Here is a 17,339-nt window from a genome sequence, read left to right as displayed (position 1 = left end):
GGTTCTTCTTTTTGAGTGGACGTCAGCAAATGATCCCTTGAATAACACAACGATTATTTTTTTTCATTCTACTTTTATTGAGTTGAATTGAAAGTGGAAGAAGATCTAGGGAGATATGGGCAGACCTCCTCATTTTACAGATAAGGTGACTACAAAAGGTCTAAGAATACAAATTCTGATAGGTCGAACAACCACCTTACAAGTGAGGGTGTGTTGTTATATCTACTCTGAAGGGATGGGAGCACTAACTAAGAGTTTGTGACATGCTCATCCTAGATAGCTGATAAATTGTATGACCAGGAATCAATTCACATGTTCTTCTGACACACAAAAAAAATATCTAGAGACGTAGGTTGGGGATACATAAATATTATGGAGTGCCTGAAGCCATGGGGGCTGAAGAGTCTATTTGGTACACCATGAAGAATGAGAAAATAAGGGGGCCTGAGAAAGAAGCTAGTAAGCATTAGTATTTAAGATCCATGCAGAGGAAGATCAACCAGAAAAGGGTTATTGAGGAGGAGTAGAGATGGGTTGAGGTGGGAGAGGGCAGGAGAGTGTGTTATCATAGAAGCTGAGAAGGTCCAGTGCTTTAAGAAATAGAATCAAAAGTGTCCTGGTGAGCACTGTTCTAAGTATTTGGCAACATGGGAGTAAGAAAGTATTTGAGTAGTTAAATATCAGTGAATTGAGAAGTGAATGAATGGTGAAAAATGAGACAGAGTGAATGCAGTTTGATGTTTGGTTTAAGAGAAAAAGCAGGAGATAACTCAAAATCATTTGTTTTTAAGATAATAGAGAATGACATTAGTGTAAGTGATATCAGGGTATCACTTTGTAAGCTTTATGATTGTCTACCTACTTTCGTGTACACCTGAAACTGATACAAAATAGTATTGAATGTTAACTGTAATTGAAAAATAAAATAACATATAATAAAAAAGGTCCCAGGAGAGAAGAGAGGTTAAAGATACTTGTAAAAGAAGATCATTAAGAGCTCAAGGCCCCTGAGTTTAGGAGAGGGTAAGTTTGCATTGATAGGAATTGAGAGTGAGATTTTAGACACAACAAATTAAAAATTCAAGCCTGATATTAAATATCAACAACTCATTTTCTATAAAGTCAAATAATTCATATATAGATAAATTTTACCTCTTCTAGAGAGATCATCTCTCCATCTTTTTTCTTTCATAACATTTATAACATTCATTAATTTATCTTTGTTTCCTTACTTTTTTATCTGTTTGTGTGTGTGTTTTTCTTTTTCAGTAGAATGAGGGATCCATCAAACAGGGTAAATGCCAGAGAAATGGCTAAATATTTAGGAAGTTTTTCCCCTGAGACAATCCTTTTTGGGAGCTAGGATGATGCTAAGACAAACCTCATATAAGAACATTTTTAATTAAAGTTGAAGAGTGAGACAAAATAGTCAAGTCATTAAAAAATGTGAGTGTGTGGACTTAGATTGCATTGAACAAGTAATAAACCCGAGAGCACATAGACAAAACAAAAATTCTCTCTTGAGCATGCAAAGGCTCTTGAAGTAAGAATACAATACAGTTTCCTCTTGACCCTGCCTCTCAGCTTGATAATTTTCAAATTAAAAACTGAAACCATCAATGCAAATTTGAAAAAGGTAGAATGTGGTGGAAGGGAGTCTTTAAAGGAAACTTTATATGTTCTTCTTGTTCTCCTCTCTCAATTCTCTCCTCTGTCTCTACTCTCTTGCCAGCTTACCGCCACTCGCAGATTGAACTTGGCATTGTCTGGAAGAAAACAGGAGCACACAGCACCTCCAGGCCTATTTGTTAGTGTGAGTCACTGAAACTCTCCCCTGGGCTCCTCAGGACAAGTCAGGAAGTCTTCCAATCTTTTTCTTTTGAGAGGAACTTTCTGTTTTATAGATCACATACTGATCTTCAAAATTAAATAAGATGAAAATGATGTATCTCTTCCAAACTCACATAGCGATGGGTGCCTTGGGACTGTGTGGGAAGCATAATGAAGAAGAGGGCATCAGGCACCATGCAGATAGCAGGGCACAAGGTTTCAGTGTATAATTAGGTGACAGTAGCATAGCATGGAATGCTCAAGGGCATTTAAGAAAGAAGGGACCAGATTTAGATTCTGTTCTGCCACTCACTGGCTGGTGACCTTGGCCTGTATCTTAACTGCTCTGAACATTAATTTCCTCATATGTAAAACAGGCAATTATGCATTCATAGACCTGTGAGGCTTGAATAGATCACTTATGTACATTGCCTATGCAGTGCCTCAACAAATATAAGGATTCTCCATGTTTGTAATTAATTTTGCATCCTAGATTACTCTCCTCTTCAGGCTGTTTTGTGTGAACAATACCGTTAAGTGGGTGTTTTGTCCCAAGTATGTGGTGTTTCTTACAAGAACCTGAGATGGGGAAAATCAAAGGAGAATTCCAAGGTGGGAGCAGGAGGTGAGTTCAGTTTGGGGCATGTTAATTTTGAAATGCCTCTGAGACTTTCAAGAGAGGAACTAGCAGTCAAAACTTCTGGAGAGATATCAATTAATGTATAGGTGATAGTAGATAAGGAAAGTAAAAGAAACTCCTTGAACTTCAAGGACTTCCATTTCTTAAAGGGCCAATCTGAGAATGAGACTGAGATGTGTGATGCAGGGGAATCAGGAGATACTGGCCACAGGTACCAAAAGAAGAAAGAATTTCCAATAGCACAGCCTATATCACTGCCAGTTCAGAAGAGTACTTCAGTAAGATAGTAAAAAGTGCCCCTTAAAGTTTTTAAAGTATGGAGTTCATTGATGAACTTGATGGATGTATTTCCAATGAAACAGTAGGGATAGAAACCAGAACACTGTGTGAGGAACTGAAGATTATGAGTGTCATCTAGTTTCTCATCAAAGAGAGTCACAACTAGAGAAAAAGACGAGGTCAAGGGTGAATTTTATATTTTGGAAGAAGAAGCTTGAATATGTTCATAGTCAGAAGGCAAGAAAACCTAAGGGAGAGAAAAAGATTGAATTCATAAGAAAAAGAGAATATTTGGGGGACAAACTGAAAGGAATGGGAGAGAATTTGATTAGCTGTATAGGAGGAGGATTGGTCTTAAACAAGGGGCAGGAGGGGATACCTCATCCTCTGGGACTGGAGGAAAGAGGATGTTTGTATAGGCAGAGGGATTTGTGATGGGCAATATTTATGGGTTGATGGAGCTCATTCCTAATCATTTATTTTATCTTTACACATTATGATGTGGTAAAGTTTGGAATGGTTATTAAAGGGTTTTAAGATGTTTAAAGATTTTGAGGTTTGAAGGTGTTTTCTTAGTTCTAGGTCTCTTGCTCACAATGCATTTGTCCTGCATGGGAGGCCTCTATCATAACTGGATCTTGCCCTGCTATGGCCTGGGCTTCTAAGGTATGGCTTCTGCATTCTTCACCATTTATTTTGTTTTGTTTTTTTTATTTGGGGGGGCAACCTTAAGCATTTAAGGATGTAAGATCCATTGATTTTTTTCAAGAATAGCATTCATTCAACAGCAACTTAGTGAACCCCTTTGTAGGGGCTAAGTCAGTGATTGAAATCATATGGTCTCAATCCTCATGGAGGATTGAGTGAGGGTAATAAGAAAGCTAAACATAAATTGCAGGTGATGCTAACACCTGTGAAAGTGAAAGCACAGGGCATGCTGATAGAGAGAAAAAAATGAGGAGAGAAAGGGGCCTATTATTGATTGAGAGAGGGAGACACAGATCAGACCATCCTGAACCTTATGAACACTCATGGACCTTATGGTGAGTACAATGGGAGGCTACTGAAGAGTATTAAGCTGTATGTGGGGCTAAGGAGAAGTGTAATGTGATAATATTAGCTATTTTAAAAGGATTCCTCTTGTAGCTTTGTGGAGAACCATTGAAGAGAACCAAGAGGGGAAGGTGGTACAGAGTGACCTGCTAGAGACACTGTAATTGTCCCTGTGAGAGAGAATGGAAGTTTGGATGAGGATAGTGACAGGAGCTATAGAGAAAAGAGGACTGAATTCAGATATATATTAGGAAGTACACTCAACCAGGCTTGGACATGACTCTTATGGTTATGGGTTTATGGCTCCACTGAGTTTAACTGACTTAGATTGTACCTTGACACACCAAAACCGTATAATAGTGTGAAGCTATATTTATCTTATAAGACTATTGCTTATGAATTTATTTCTTGAATTCAATTATATTCTCTATCTGAATTATATAGTAATAAAAGTACATGGATCTCTATTTCTTCTAATATGTTCTTTCTCAAGTTTTAGGAATGTAGTCACTTTAACTATACATATAACACTGATTAAAATAAGCTTTGAGTCATGTTATTCTGATTCTTTGTGATCTTAAATAGTTGCATATTTGTGTGACATTAGGCAAGTCATTTAGTTACCCCAGCATTAGTATCTTTATCTGTAAATATATAAATTCATGAATAGATATTTCAGGGTTATATTGAGGATGATTAATATAATAAGATGAAGTTGTATCTTATAAGATTAAATTCCAAAGTCAGTACTTACAGTCAGTCACCTATGAAGTATTCTTGAATCTAATCAAGCATATATATCCAACCTCCTGGTTACTGGAAAGTCAGAAACAGCAGAACAAATTAATTAGTGTTAAGAAATAACCAGATAAATTTAGCATGTGGGATATTCTATAAAATATCGAGCCTGGTCTTTTAAACAACCAATATCATGGGGGGTTGGGGGGAGGGGAAAAAGGACATATCAATTAAATGCAGTGCATGAATATGATTAGATCTTGATTAAAAAAAATTAACTCCAACAGTTCTGCTAGGGACAATTGGGAAACTTTGAATATGGATCATGAGGATCATATGAGGGAGTGACTACTAACTTTTGTTGGCATGATGATGGTATCACAGTTATGTAGGAGTGCACCCTTTTTTCAGGAGCTGCATTTTGAAGTGTTAGGGGTGAAGTGACATGTCCGTGACTTTGTAATAGTCATATACAAATAAGGATGTAGAGACGGATAAAGAGGTTGAGAGATAAAGCAACTATGGCAAAATGTGGACACTTGCTGGAGATACTGGATAACTGAGTTTTCACTCTTTTATATACTTGAACATTTCAAGTGGAAAAGCCAGCACAAAAGGCAAAAATTCAATGTTATCAGCATCACTGAAGGAGGAAGTTAGTTTCTGTTTAGGATCCAAGTTGTATCGAAGCATAGGCACCTTCAAACACTAGAGTCATACACAGCCTAGGAAGACATAGACATTATAAGATGTCCCTGGGGACCTGACAACTAATCTCTAGTAGGCCTGGGTGCCCCATGTCACCCTCATGTAGAAGCCCATGCTTATGGATGGACTGGAATGGAGGGCAGGAGTATTTGAACTATGCAAATTTCTAATTTCTTGGTTTGTAATTTGTTTTGCCTAGCTATTATAGTTGACTCTACTGTGGATTCAATACATGCATGATGCAACTACAAAATGATTTATTTCTGGAAACTGCTCACCACTGTAAATATGTAATATTATAAATGCTATTTTAATAATGTGGCTTCTCATCATTTCAGACCAAAAGTCCTTGTCTTTGTATTCTGTTACCAATGAACTCTCTACCCCCGGCAATTAATATCTACTTCCCATACTTCATCTTCTTTTCCTTAGCAAACAAATGCTTTAATTTTGGGGGAAGGTGGAATTTTAACAATTTGGTGGGTTTCTAGGTCAAACCATCATGGGCTAATGCTGTGAGTTTACAGAGGGGTAAATTCAGGTCAGGGATGAAGTTTTGAGGGGCTTTTTAAGAAAAAAAATTCTAAATTGTACACACAAAAATAGACAGTGAATATTTATTTATAAATAGAGGCCTGGTGCATGAAAATTCATGCATTTAGGGGTGTCCCTCAGCCCAGCCTGCGCCCTCTTGCAGTCTGGGACACCTCGGGGGATGTCCACCTGCCAGCTTAGGCTCGCTCCCCAGGGGATTGGGCCTAAGCTGGCAGTCAGACAATCTTAGCGCTGCCAAGGAGGCAAGAGAGGCTCCCGCCACCTCCATTGCACTCACAGCAATCAGTCCGGCTTGTGGCTGAGCAGTGCTCCCCCTGTGGGAGCACACTGACCACCAGGGGGCAGCTCCTGTGTTGAGCATCTGCCTCCTGCTGGTCAGCACACATCATAGTGACCAGTCATTCTGCTATTAGGGTCAATTTGCATATTACCCTTTTATTATATAGGATAAGATAAAAATAAAAACAAATTATAAGATTTTTTTTAATTTATTTTTTTCTTTTTTTTATTGCTTAAAGTATTACAAAGAGTATTACATATGTCTCCTTTTTTCCCCCCCGCCCTTGACAATCCCCTGGCTTCCCCTACCCCCCAGTGTCTTATGTCCATTGATAAGATAAAAATAAAAACAAATTATAAGATTTTTTAAAAATCTGTAAAAGTTCATGGACATCATAAGATACAAAAACTAAATCGCTTTAAAAAACTAACTTTATGACACATAGCTAAAATACTTTTTTGTTTGTTTGTTTGTTTTTATTGCTTAAAGTATTACAAAGGGTATTACATATGTGTCCTCTTTTTTTCCCCCGCCCTTGACTATCCCCTGGCCTCCCCTACCCCCCAGTGTCTTATGTCCATTGGTTATGCTTACATGCATCCATAAAAGTCCTTCGGTTGATCTCTTACCCCTCTCCCTCCTGCTTCCCAACCCTCCCCAGCCTTACCGCTGCAATTTGACAATCTGTTTGAGGCAGCTCTGCCTCTGTATCTATTATTGTTCAAAAGTTTATAATGGTCTTTATTATCCATGAATGAGTGAGATCATGTGGTATTTTTCCTTCATTGACTGGCTTATTTCACTTAGCATAATGCTCTCCAGTTCCATCCATGCCGTTGCAAATGGTAAGAGTTCCTTCTTTCTTACAGCAGCATAGTATTCCATCGTGTAGATGTACCACAGTTTTCTAATCCATTCATCTGCTGATGGGCACTTAGGCTGTTTCCAGATCTTAGCTATGGTGAATTGTGCTGCTATGAACATAGGGGTGCATATATCCTTTCTGATTGGTGTTTCTGGTTTCTTGGGATATATGCCTAGAAGTGGGATCACAGGGTCAAATGGAAGTTCCATTTTTAGTTTTTTGAGGAAACTCCATACTGTCTTCCATAGTGTCTGCACCAGTCTGCATTCCCACCAGCAGTGCATGAGTGTTCCTTTTCCTCCACATCCTCTCCAGCACTTGTCGTTTATTGATTTGTTGATGATAGCCAGTCTGACAGGTGTGAGATGGTACCTCATTGTTGTTTTGATTTGCATTTGCATCTCTCGGATGATTAGTGACTTTGAGCATGTTTTCATGTGTCTCTTGGCTTTCTGAATGTCCTCTTTTGAAAGGTGTCTATTTAGGTCCTTTGCCCATTTTTTGATTGGATTGTTTATCTTCCTTTTGTTAAGTTGTATGAGTTCCCTATAAATTTTGGAGATTAGGCCCTTATCAGACATGACATTGGCAAATATGTTTTCCCACACAGTGGGCTTTCTTGTTGTTTTGTTGATGGTTTCTTTTGCTGTGCAGAAGCTTTTTATTTTGATGTAGTCCCATTTGTCCTAAAATACTTTTTACAAGAATATTTTGTTTTGCTGACTTTTTTAACTTATTAATGAGACAACAATTTTGCAAAATTATTTTCTATGGAAGAAGTAAAAAACATAATCCCATCTTACCTCCAGCACTCATTACTGAAAGGTTTGAAAAGTTTTTCTCATCTTAAATGCTTTTTTTTGCTAATGTTAGATACCTTATTGGGATTATTGAGCTTCTATTATGCTTCTTTCAGAGATGAGCTGTAAGGCTTTAGGGCATTTCAAGTTTTTCAATGGCTAATCACAAATTCTCTTGGATTTGACTACATTCATTAACCATTTTTTCATCAATGTCATAATTTTTAAATATACTTTTATTGATTTCCGAGAGCAACGGAGAGGGAGAGAGAGAGAAACATCAATGATGAGAGAGAATCATCCCCTGCACACCCCCTACTGGGGATCGAGCACACAACCCAGCATGTGCCCTTGACCAGAATCAAACCCGGGACCCTTTAGTCCACAGGCCAATGCTCTATCCACTGAGCCAAACCAGCTAGGGCCATAATGAGTTTATTTTTGTCAGCCTTGAAATTTCATGTCACTGACTTGGTTGAGTCAGTGTGGGTAATATGAATTTTCCTGCAAACCATTTTTATAGTAGGGCAGCTAGCAATAACTTTATTATACAGAAATGGCAATAATCCATGATAAATATGTTCTACTGAAACCAAAACTAAATATATCCTCCAATCAACTTTCCCTTTGCTGCAAAAGTGTCTCTAACCACTCTGACACCATCAAACACAGGGAGAAGTATGGAAGGAAAATTAGAGAGATAGCAGTGGTAAAACTACTAGTATATGATTTTTGCTGATTTTACAAAACAATGTGAACATGTCAACACATTGCTATACCCCTCCAATGGTTCTGTGCAAATGAAGGCCCTGAAATTTAGCTCATTAGCTTTCTGGTGAATCCTGCTGTACTTGAAGTAAGCATTTCTTTATTTCACATAAACTTACAGCATCTAGTAGAGTCATGCTTACAGTGGGCTCCTAATAGTTGCTAAACTTAAGTTGATTTTGGAGAAATATTTTATGTAGTATTGCACATGCTATTTAAAAGCCTCAAATAAAATAATCCATGAGGAAAATATTTCTTGAATAATATTTTTCAAACTTCTCCCTCTATAACTTAGGTATCTCCAAAGAATCTTCTAATATTGTGGTTTTCAAGCCTGGCTGTATCCTAGAATCTCCTGGGATACTTTTAGAAAAATACCAACATGGGCAATGGTAGTCTTAAAAGCTCTCCAGGTGATTCTAATGTTCAGCCAGAAATTGAAATCCACCGTTCGAATGCTTAAAATTCCTTTTTAAAATTGTTTTTAATTTTTTTTTCTTTGCTTATATGTCAAAATATTAGTCTAATTCTCCTCGGATTCTTTTAAATGAAATATAAGGATATGATGTTCAGGAAATGTGTTACACATGCATAGCACAATAGGCATTATGCAAAGTATATCTTTGCTAGTAAGGAACTGTTCTGGTAAAAATTGCCGTTCATGTAGAATGCAGTACCATGATGTGCTGACTGGATGAGAGAGGCACCAGACGATGTGAACAGCTCCTAATTAAAAATAAAATAAATTTTCTAACAAGCAACCTCTGCTGTACTTGAAGGCAATTGCTTTTGTGTGTGTGTGCATGCTTATATATGTTTTGTGAAAGGGTCAGCTACAAGAGTATTTCCAACAGAAAAGTATCCAGCATGATAAATCTACCCCAGTCCATCCAACACACACTTTCTGACAGTGGCTCAGGTAACCTATGGAGTTGGGCAAAGCTGCCAACTGGCTTCTGTTCTCTGATTTCCAATAGAATTGGGTTGTACATTACACATGATTAATATCAGCTTGTTCAGTCTGTCCGCTCTGAATATATTGCTCTTATTTCTCTGAAAATGGCTAGTTTGAAGAAAACATACAATAATTTTTATGTCAATGGAAAAAAATTAGAATTAAGAGCTTTTTTATAAGTGAGATATTTAAGGCTCTCCAAAGTTATTTTATGTTGCATAAATATAAGCTTAAAGAGCTGCTTTTTTAATACATAAGAAAATTATACATGCCCATCCTACCTTTCAGTTATTTCACTCAAACTCATATTTATCAATAAAAGCATTTTTATATTTACATTTAAAAAAGACCTTATAGACAGATAACAGTATGGTAATTACCTGAGTGCCGGGAGCCGGTCCATCCTTGCTGTTTCAAGGGACCTGGCATATATGGCATACGGTTCTTAATATGTTTGCTCACCTTCTTGGCGCTGTGTTTTAACCAAAGTCACCTCTCCGAGAAAGGTTGAATCCCCAGGTAGGGATTTTCCCCTGAAGTTAGGGAGGGAATAAAACCCCTCAACTAAGTGCCAGGCAGGTAATTAATCCCTTTAACTACAAACAATCATGCTTAAACTACATAATCTTTTCTCCCTGGAATGGAGATAAGAAACGCCCTAACCTTTGTAATAGAGATTGATAGGATTGAATCAACTGGTATAAATACAGATGTAACAAGACAGCAAGACACAGAACTCAGAACACAGAACTTATAAGACAGAACTTCAGAGACAGGGCTTGGAAGACAGGACCAAGAGAGACAGAGCCTAGGCACAGAACCTACACAGAACGTTCTCTAGAGACAGAAGATGGACCCCAGCATCTGAACCTGACTACAGAAATTGGCAAGAGAACCTGACTAGAACCTGGTGACTGAACCTGACTGGAGTACCTGGACAGAACCTCTCTGGAGAGCCTAAGCAGAACCTCTCTGGAGATCCAGACCAGAACTTGGCTGGAGATCCGGGCTAGAGATCGTGGCTAGGCTGCTGATCAACTGAACGCTGTCTCCGTGTCATTCCTTCTTCGCCAACTCCGTCCACACCTTTGGGAACCCCTGGACCTGCTGGGGTTGGACCCCGGCACCTGAGGGGAAGTTGGATGGGAGGTAGGAGAGAGTAAAGGGGGGATAAATGGTAATGGAAGGAAACTTGACTTGGGGTGGTGAACACAAAATACAATATACAGATGATGTATTATAGAATTGTATACCCCAAACCTATATAATTTTATTAGCCAACATCACCCCAATATATTCCACTAAGAAAATAAAACTATATTTAGTATGTACAGAGCCCACTCTAGTCCTGGAAAGTAATCTTGCTCTGATATACGTAAAGAACTTACCTCCATTAAGGAACTGGCCTATGATGGCCTGATTTCCTAGGCTTACTGCTGAGCAGCTCAGCTACTAAAGTGTTTGGAAGTGATTTCCAGCCCAAGAAGGATTTATAACATGGTAGAAGGAAACAACAACATAAAGAATGTCAAACTGAAATAAATTTTATAGTAAAAAAAAAAAGCAAGCATTTGGACCTGCTGTATGCCAGAGCCAAAGCATTTCTTTCTGTTTTGATGGCTCAGAACTCGTTGCGCAGGGAGGTCTTAAAGCTGTAACGAGAGTATCTACCATCTGATATATATTTTTTTTTTCTTGGAAGAGGAAAAATAGGGCTACAGAAGGCATTCACAGCCAATCAAGAGGGAAAGGCTTCTCAGGCCAGGGGAAAAAGAGAAGCCAGAAGTACAAGTTAGTGCACCCATGGCAAGTATTCTAAGGACCCAACAAGAAAACATGGACTCGTGCAAGGGGAATTTTTAGTTAGTTGCAAGAAAGGATTTCTGAATAATTGTGAACTACCTTCAACTTACTCTTTACTTATAGAGAAGTGGCCTCATCAGGTCAGGCTCTCAACTTCACCATGTCCCAGAGAAATCTTCTTAAAAGATAGAACCTGATCATATTACACCTCTGCTCAGAACCCTACAATGACTTCCTCCAACTTCCAAATCAAGTACGTGGAATGCAAGATTATTGTTTAAATATAAGCCCTTTGCCTTCCTCTACAATTTTATTTTCTCCAGTCCTTCAACACATTAAATTACTTAACACACACACACACACACACACACACACACACACACACACACACACAGAGGATGTGGTGTCTTTGCTGCATATTCTATTTGCCTTGCATGATCCACTTGACAAACTCATCCTCCTCCATGAAAATCTTGCTTAAGTGTTGTTTCTCCATGAAGTTTCCCCTGAACTACAGTTATCAGTAATTTTTCAGAATTTCTAAAGTTTCATAAATTCTCCTGTATGTTTACAACTCATTCTACTACCATAGAGTGTAAGCTCCTTAGGGGCGGGCACCATTTTTCTTTTTGGAGGCCACCAGCACATACTATGGACCATCACAAAGAGATTCCCAATCATTTTTCAATTACACAGAAAGGGCTAGAATGTATTGTTTCCCTTCACCCTCACTTCTTTTGATCTCTCACACTGGGTGAGCTCCCAGGATCATAGATGGACAGATATTTCTACACAGGTCTATTAGCTTATTCATAATCCCACTTGACTAGAAACAGGATCATAGCAATTGTTATTTAGCTCTAAGTTCTAACTCAGCATATATATCATTGCTTTTATCAAATTATTTCCCATAAAGCTTGCCTAGAAAGATTTTTATAAACTATGTTGGATTACAGAAGGCTACAGATTCTTTGTCATTCTTTCCATTGAAAGGGAAAGTCAAACTCTTCTCCCTTTGAATCTGGCCTGGCCATAGTGGCATTTTTTGACCAATAGAACATGTTACATTCTGAGATTCAATCATGCCTTGAGACTTCCTCCTGAACTTTTTAGATAAGAAATCCAAATACCCTGCGACCACTATGCTGGATGGTCCACAAATAGGTGTTCTGACTGACAGACCCACCTGAACTCTACCCTTCCAATAATCTCTGCCAAGGGACTAACATGTGAATGAATACTTCTTGGACTCTCCACACCACATTATCTGCCAGCTGAATGAATACCACCTAGTGACCTTTGTCAACATCATATCAAATAGAAGACTCATCCAGCTGATCCCTGCCTAAATTCCTGGCCTACAAATTCGTGTAATAAGAATAAAATGGTGGTTGTTCTAAGCCACTAAGTTTTGGGACAGTTTGTTATGTAACAATAGACACCTTGAACATAGGCCCTCTTTCCTCCACTTCTGCTTCACTGCTCAGGACGCTTATCATCTGAGTCAAATGTAGAAAGATTTCTGCTCTGAGTTCTTAAATTATGGAATACATTTGTGTCTACAGGTCCTTTTTTATTTATCCCTAGTTAGGCATATTTTCTATTTTTTTCTCAGACTGAATTAGTCTTTAATATTTCTAGCCATATCTTCCCCCTCATTTTCTTCTATTCCAATACACTCCTACCCCTGTAGTATCAATGCTAGGGACACCAGTGATTCTTGAATCTCCTTGTCTTTCTCCCCACAAGGGCTCCATTTGAACAGGCAATTTAAAAAATGTTAAAGACTCTACATCAATGGAATACTTTAAAATAGGATAAGCAATAGGTAATCTATTAGGTGGGTGGTTTAAATATTTCTCATCCCAGAATCAGAGGGCCTGGATTAGACAAGCTCTACTGATTTATTTCTGCCCAAAGATTCTATAATAGATTTAGATTCATAGAACCAGTCACAACCCTAAAACATGTGAGCCATCCATTTTTAAATATAATTTTATACTACTATTAAAATTAAATGACTGCTAGAGCATGTTTTTGATATATACTTGAAGAATTTTATCTGTTGAGAACAGGCTTTATTTTTTCAAAAGAGTTATAAATGTATTTCTTCTAGCTATAATCAATGTTTATCCCTATATTGATATCCGTTCTGGTATTTTGTAGTCCATCATAATTTTTTTCTTTGTGAACATTTTCAAATTTTATCTGCAATGTTTTGCTTCTGGTGTTTTTAATTACTGCTCAAATGTGTTTTAATTCACCGTGTGTTTGTGTTTGTGTGTGTGTAAGAGAGAGAGACAGAGACAGAGAGATAGAAGAGAGAGAAATCTACTTTACATACTTGCTTTGGTGACTAATCTATACACTTCAGAAGTGAGCAAGCTTTATTTCCACATGGCAATATGGTTCCCTTAGAATGTGGAAAAGATATAAAATTCTGCTTGTCTTTTCTCTGAAGGTCTTACCCTCAGACCAAATGGGGAAAAGAAACAGCAGTATCAAGAATAATAGTTTAATAGTTTAATAGCTTATGTTGGTCTTTAGAATGTGCCTAGTTACCCCTGTAAATAATTTTGGCCAAAACAATCAAGATAGTTAGCCATTCTGTAGTCTCCACCCAAAAACAGTAGGAGTAAAGAGCTCTCCTCACATGATGTGTGGAACAGCCAGAGGAGAGCTGTGGGTGAATCCATGTCCTAAAGCAGCACAATTAGAATGAAGACATGTGATAGGGGTGGAGGAGAATGCTATAGAAGGTCCCACACTTGCATCATCTGCTGATTCTCACCACTATGGCAAAATTTGGTTGTTATAACCAAGAGGCCCAATAGCTCTAAAGGTCTTACTTTCAAGTCTAATTCAAGGTGAGGTTGTTATCAAGTTGAAACAGACTGAAGGAGATTCTCCACTCTATCAGGAAGGGAAGGCAATGTCACATAGAGGCTGAGAACCAAAAGCAGTCACATAAGGACAGCAGCCTCGTGGAGCTTATAACAGCAGAAAAGTCTGGAGACTCACGAAAGGGAAAAGGAAACTAAGGCTGTGCCTTCAGGCAGGAATATGTCCACAGGTGAAGAAGCCACGTGATAAAGAAGAGAACCCTGAGAGACTGTTTCTAATCATCTTTCATCCAATAAATTTTTACTTAGTGTCTACTAGCCGCCACATACTACTGTTCTAGGCACTGAGAATGTCACAATGACCAAAGCAATAAAAAACTCTGGCGCTCATAGAACTTAGCTTGCAGCTGGGGAGATAGCCAATAAACAAATGTTTACCTTTTTTATAATTGCAAAGTGACCTGCCAAGTGGGAATCAAAACTTTGGAGAAAAATAAAACAGGGACAGGAAGTAGGTGGGATTTAGGTAGATGAGGGCTTTCATTTTAAAATAGGGTGGCCAAGAAAGGCATTCTTGATCACGTAATATTTGAGTGAAGACCTAAAGGAGGAAAGGGAGTGAGTCGGGTCAAGATTGGAGGTAATAGCACGTTTGGGTCTAATTGGTGTGTGGCTCTGCCCAGTTTGGAACCTTCTGGGATTAGTGGTCCCAGGGTGATCTGCAAAGGGGCCGTGCAAAGGAGAGATCCTCCTGCGTGCAAGGATATCATGTCCTGACAGTGATCATCTCTTTCTTCTAGGGAGAGACCCACACCCCTGGTTAGTAATGAAGCCCAGTGCATTAGTAGTAAACCCTAAGGCCTAGGGGATGTTTGAGGTGTGGGGTGGAGCCATATATTCTTCACTCCCAAAGGAAGTTTTGCTTGATTGGTGGATTTGGACATAAGGAACTGGGCATGGATATCTCTACCATTTCCTCCCTGTTTTGTCTTATAATGTGAGTTTATGCTTCCTATTGCTTGGGCCATGTGGTAAGCCTTGTGCCTCACAGAGGAGAGTGGTAATCATTTGGAGCACTCTGGCTCGGTGATAAATCTCCCTGAGTATGGTGTTTGGCGTTAAGTCCCCTTGTCTGCATATAAAACACAGTCTCCTCTAGCATTTGAGAAAAAGATGCTCATTTAACCTTCCTTTGTTATTCCTTTGTTTTCTTTTGATGGGTCAGAATTGGGTGGGGAAAAATAGTGCTATGTATTGGGAATCTTCAACTCCAAGTTTGTGTGTGTGTGTGTGTGTGTGTGTGTACGCGCGCAAAGTCTCTTATTCACGGAATAAAGTCACTGAATGAAAAGATGAATGGATGACAGTAGAGGCTATGCTCTTCATAATGACCTTGATATTTTTTGGAACTCCAAAATCTAGTGAAAAGGGTAATGTAATTCAGATAAGAGTGCGCAAAGTTATAATGGATAGATACATTAAGAAAAAGAGACTAAAGAGAGGGGTGGTTGCATAGAACCAGATTTTTCCATTTTAATGGGTAAAACTTTACATTCACCAGGACCCTCACCCTGTGGCATTTAAATTCAAAAGGGTGGCTCCTTTAATTGAAGTTGCTGTCCATGTATTTTTTACATACCTGCCCAGATTCCCCCAGTGGGAAAATCACATTCTTGGCCTTTGATGACTTTGAAAGCTTCACTCACTCTGTCAGGCCAGTGTTCCTAAAGGTCCCTGAACAAGTATATTAAATATAGTCACTGTTCCTTCCTGATACGGTCACTGAGAACTTGGTCTGTCCTGAAATTCTGGATGAGGCTTTGCTTTGTCCTTGGGAGGAAGAAGGGAATGAAGGAGCTGGATGCTATGGAAAGTGGTGGATATTATATTGAAGGAAGTGTTTTCTAAGCTAAATAATTACAAAAACATTGAAGAATCTGCAGTTTTCAGAGACTGCTGAATGGACTAAATATCTGAAGAGGTGTGTGGTCAAAAGGTAGTGGAGATACCGTGTGTCACCTCAACACCATCTCTGTGCTTTCTCAGCTCTAGATTGTTTCACGACCATGTTTTTCAAAGTTTTTCCTTCCTAAATAGTTACTGGGGAGCCTAAGGGCTCAGACAATAATGAGAGAGTCAAAACAGGAATTGTGAGAACAACAGTTTGCTGTTCTTTTGTATTTGCTGAGCATTAGAATTATGTGCCTGATTTTAAGTAGAAATTGCAGCATAAAGAGATACCATAATCCACATTTGAGTTCATTTGGGTGGTTGAATTTGGGTGTAATGGGATTTGCTTATATTCTACTGGCTGATAAATGTGACACCATAAACCAGCCTGGAGGTTTCTTATGTAAACAAAAGACCGGAGAAATTAGCATTAGGATGAACTGCGTTTATAAAACTCTATTAGCTTTTGAGGTAGATTTAGATTGTTTTCTCCTTTTAAAAGCCCTCTGCTCTGTCTTCTTTCTGCTCTTTATCTGCTGAATTCAATGCTATAAACACAAAAGTACTTAATAAGTAGAATCCGATGACAGAGTTGGACATAAAAGCAAAACAGTATTCAAGATTGCTAAAGTTAGTTGGTTATAGTTAGATTTTTTTTAAGGCCATGGTAGTTTAATATATTACAACTCTAAGCTACCCTTAAATGATGACAAAAGGTAGCCCATGCTGTCTTTGTAAGGCCCCTGGGTGTCTAGAACAAAGATGGATTAGGAGGAAAGATCTGAGAGACTTACCAAAAGCTTTGTCTTTATAAGATGTAGGGTGGCATAATTCTTAAAATCCTCCATGAGGAGTCATATCCATTGGATAAGCTTTCCTATACTTCTCAGAAAAGCAGGAGTAGAACTGTATTAACTTCTTGCATGAAATGATACATTACCTTGTCGGGTCTGGCACATTTTAAGTGACTTGGTGGGCTTTGCCAATGTCCCGTCTCTGGAGTTCATCTTGAATACTTTATGAATGACGGCCGACCTCTGAGACTATTCTCAACCTTTCTTGTACGGAGTTGGTAATCCATAAAGTGATCATCCTTTAATAAATGACCAATTTTGAACAGATTTGTGAGAAAAGGGACCTTTACTTTTAAACTCAGAAATCATATTAATGTGAGTAGGGAGAAAGTTGGGAGAGAAATCATCCTGATATATTACTACCTCAATTCTTTTTGAAGACTAAAACTGGGAATAATTATATGTAATCCATTTTTTA

This window comes from Myotis daubentonii, chromosome 2 (genome assembly GCF_963259705.1).
Source record: "Myotis daubentonii chromosome 2, mMyoDau2.1, whole genome shotgun sequence".
Taxonomy (NCBI): Eukaryota; Metazoa; Chordata; class Mammalia; order Chiroptera; family Vespertilionidae; genus Myotis; species Myotis daubentonii.
Note: the sequence above shows the minus strand (reverse complement) of the source record.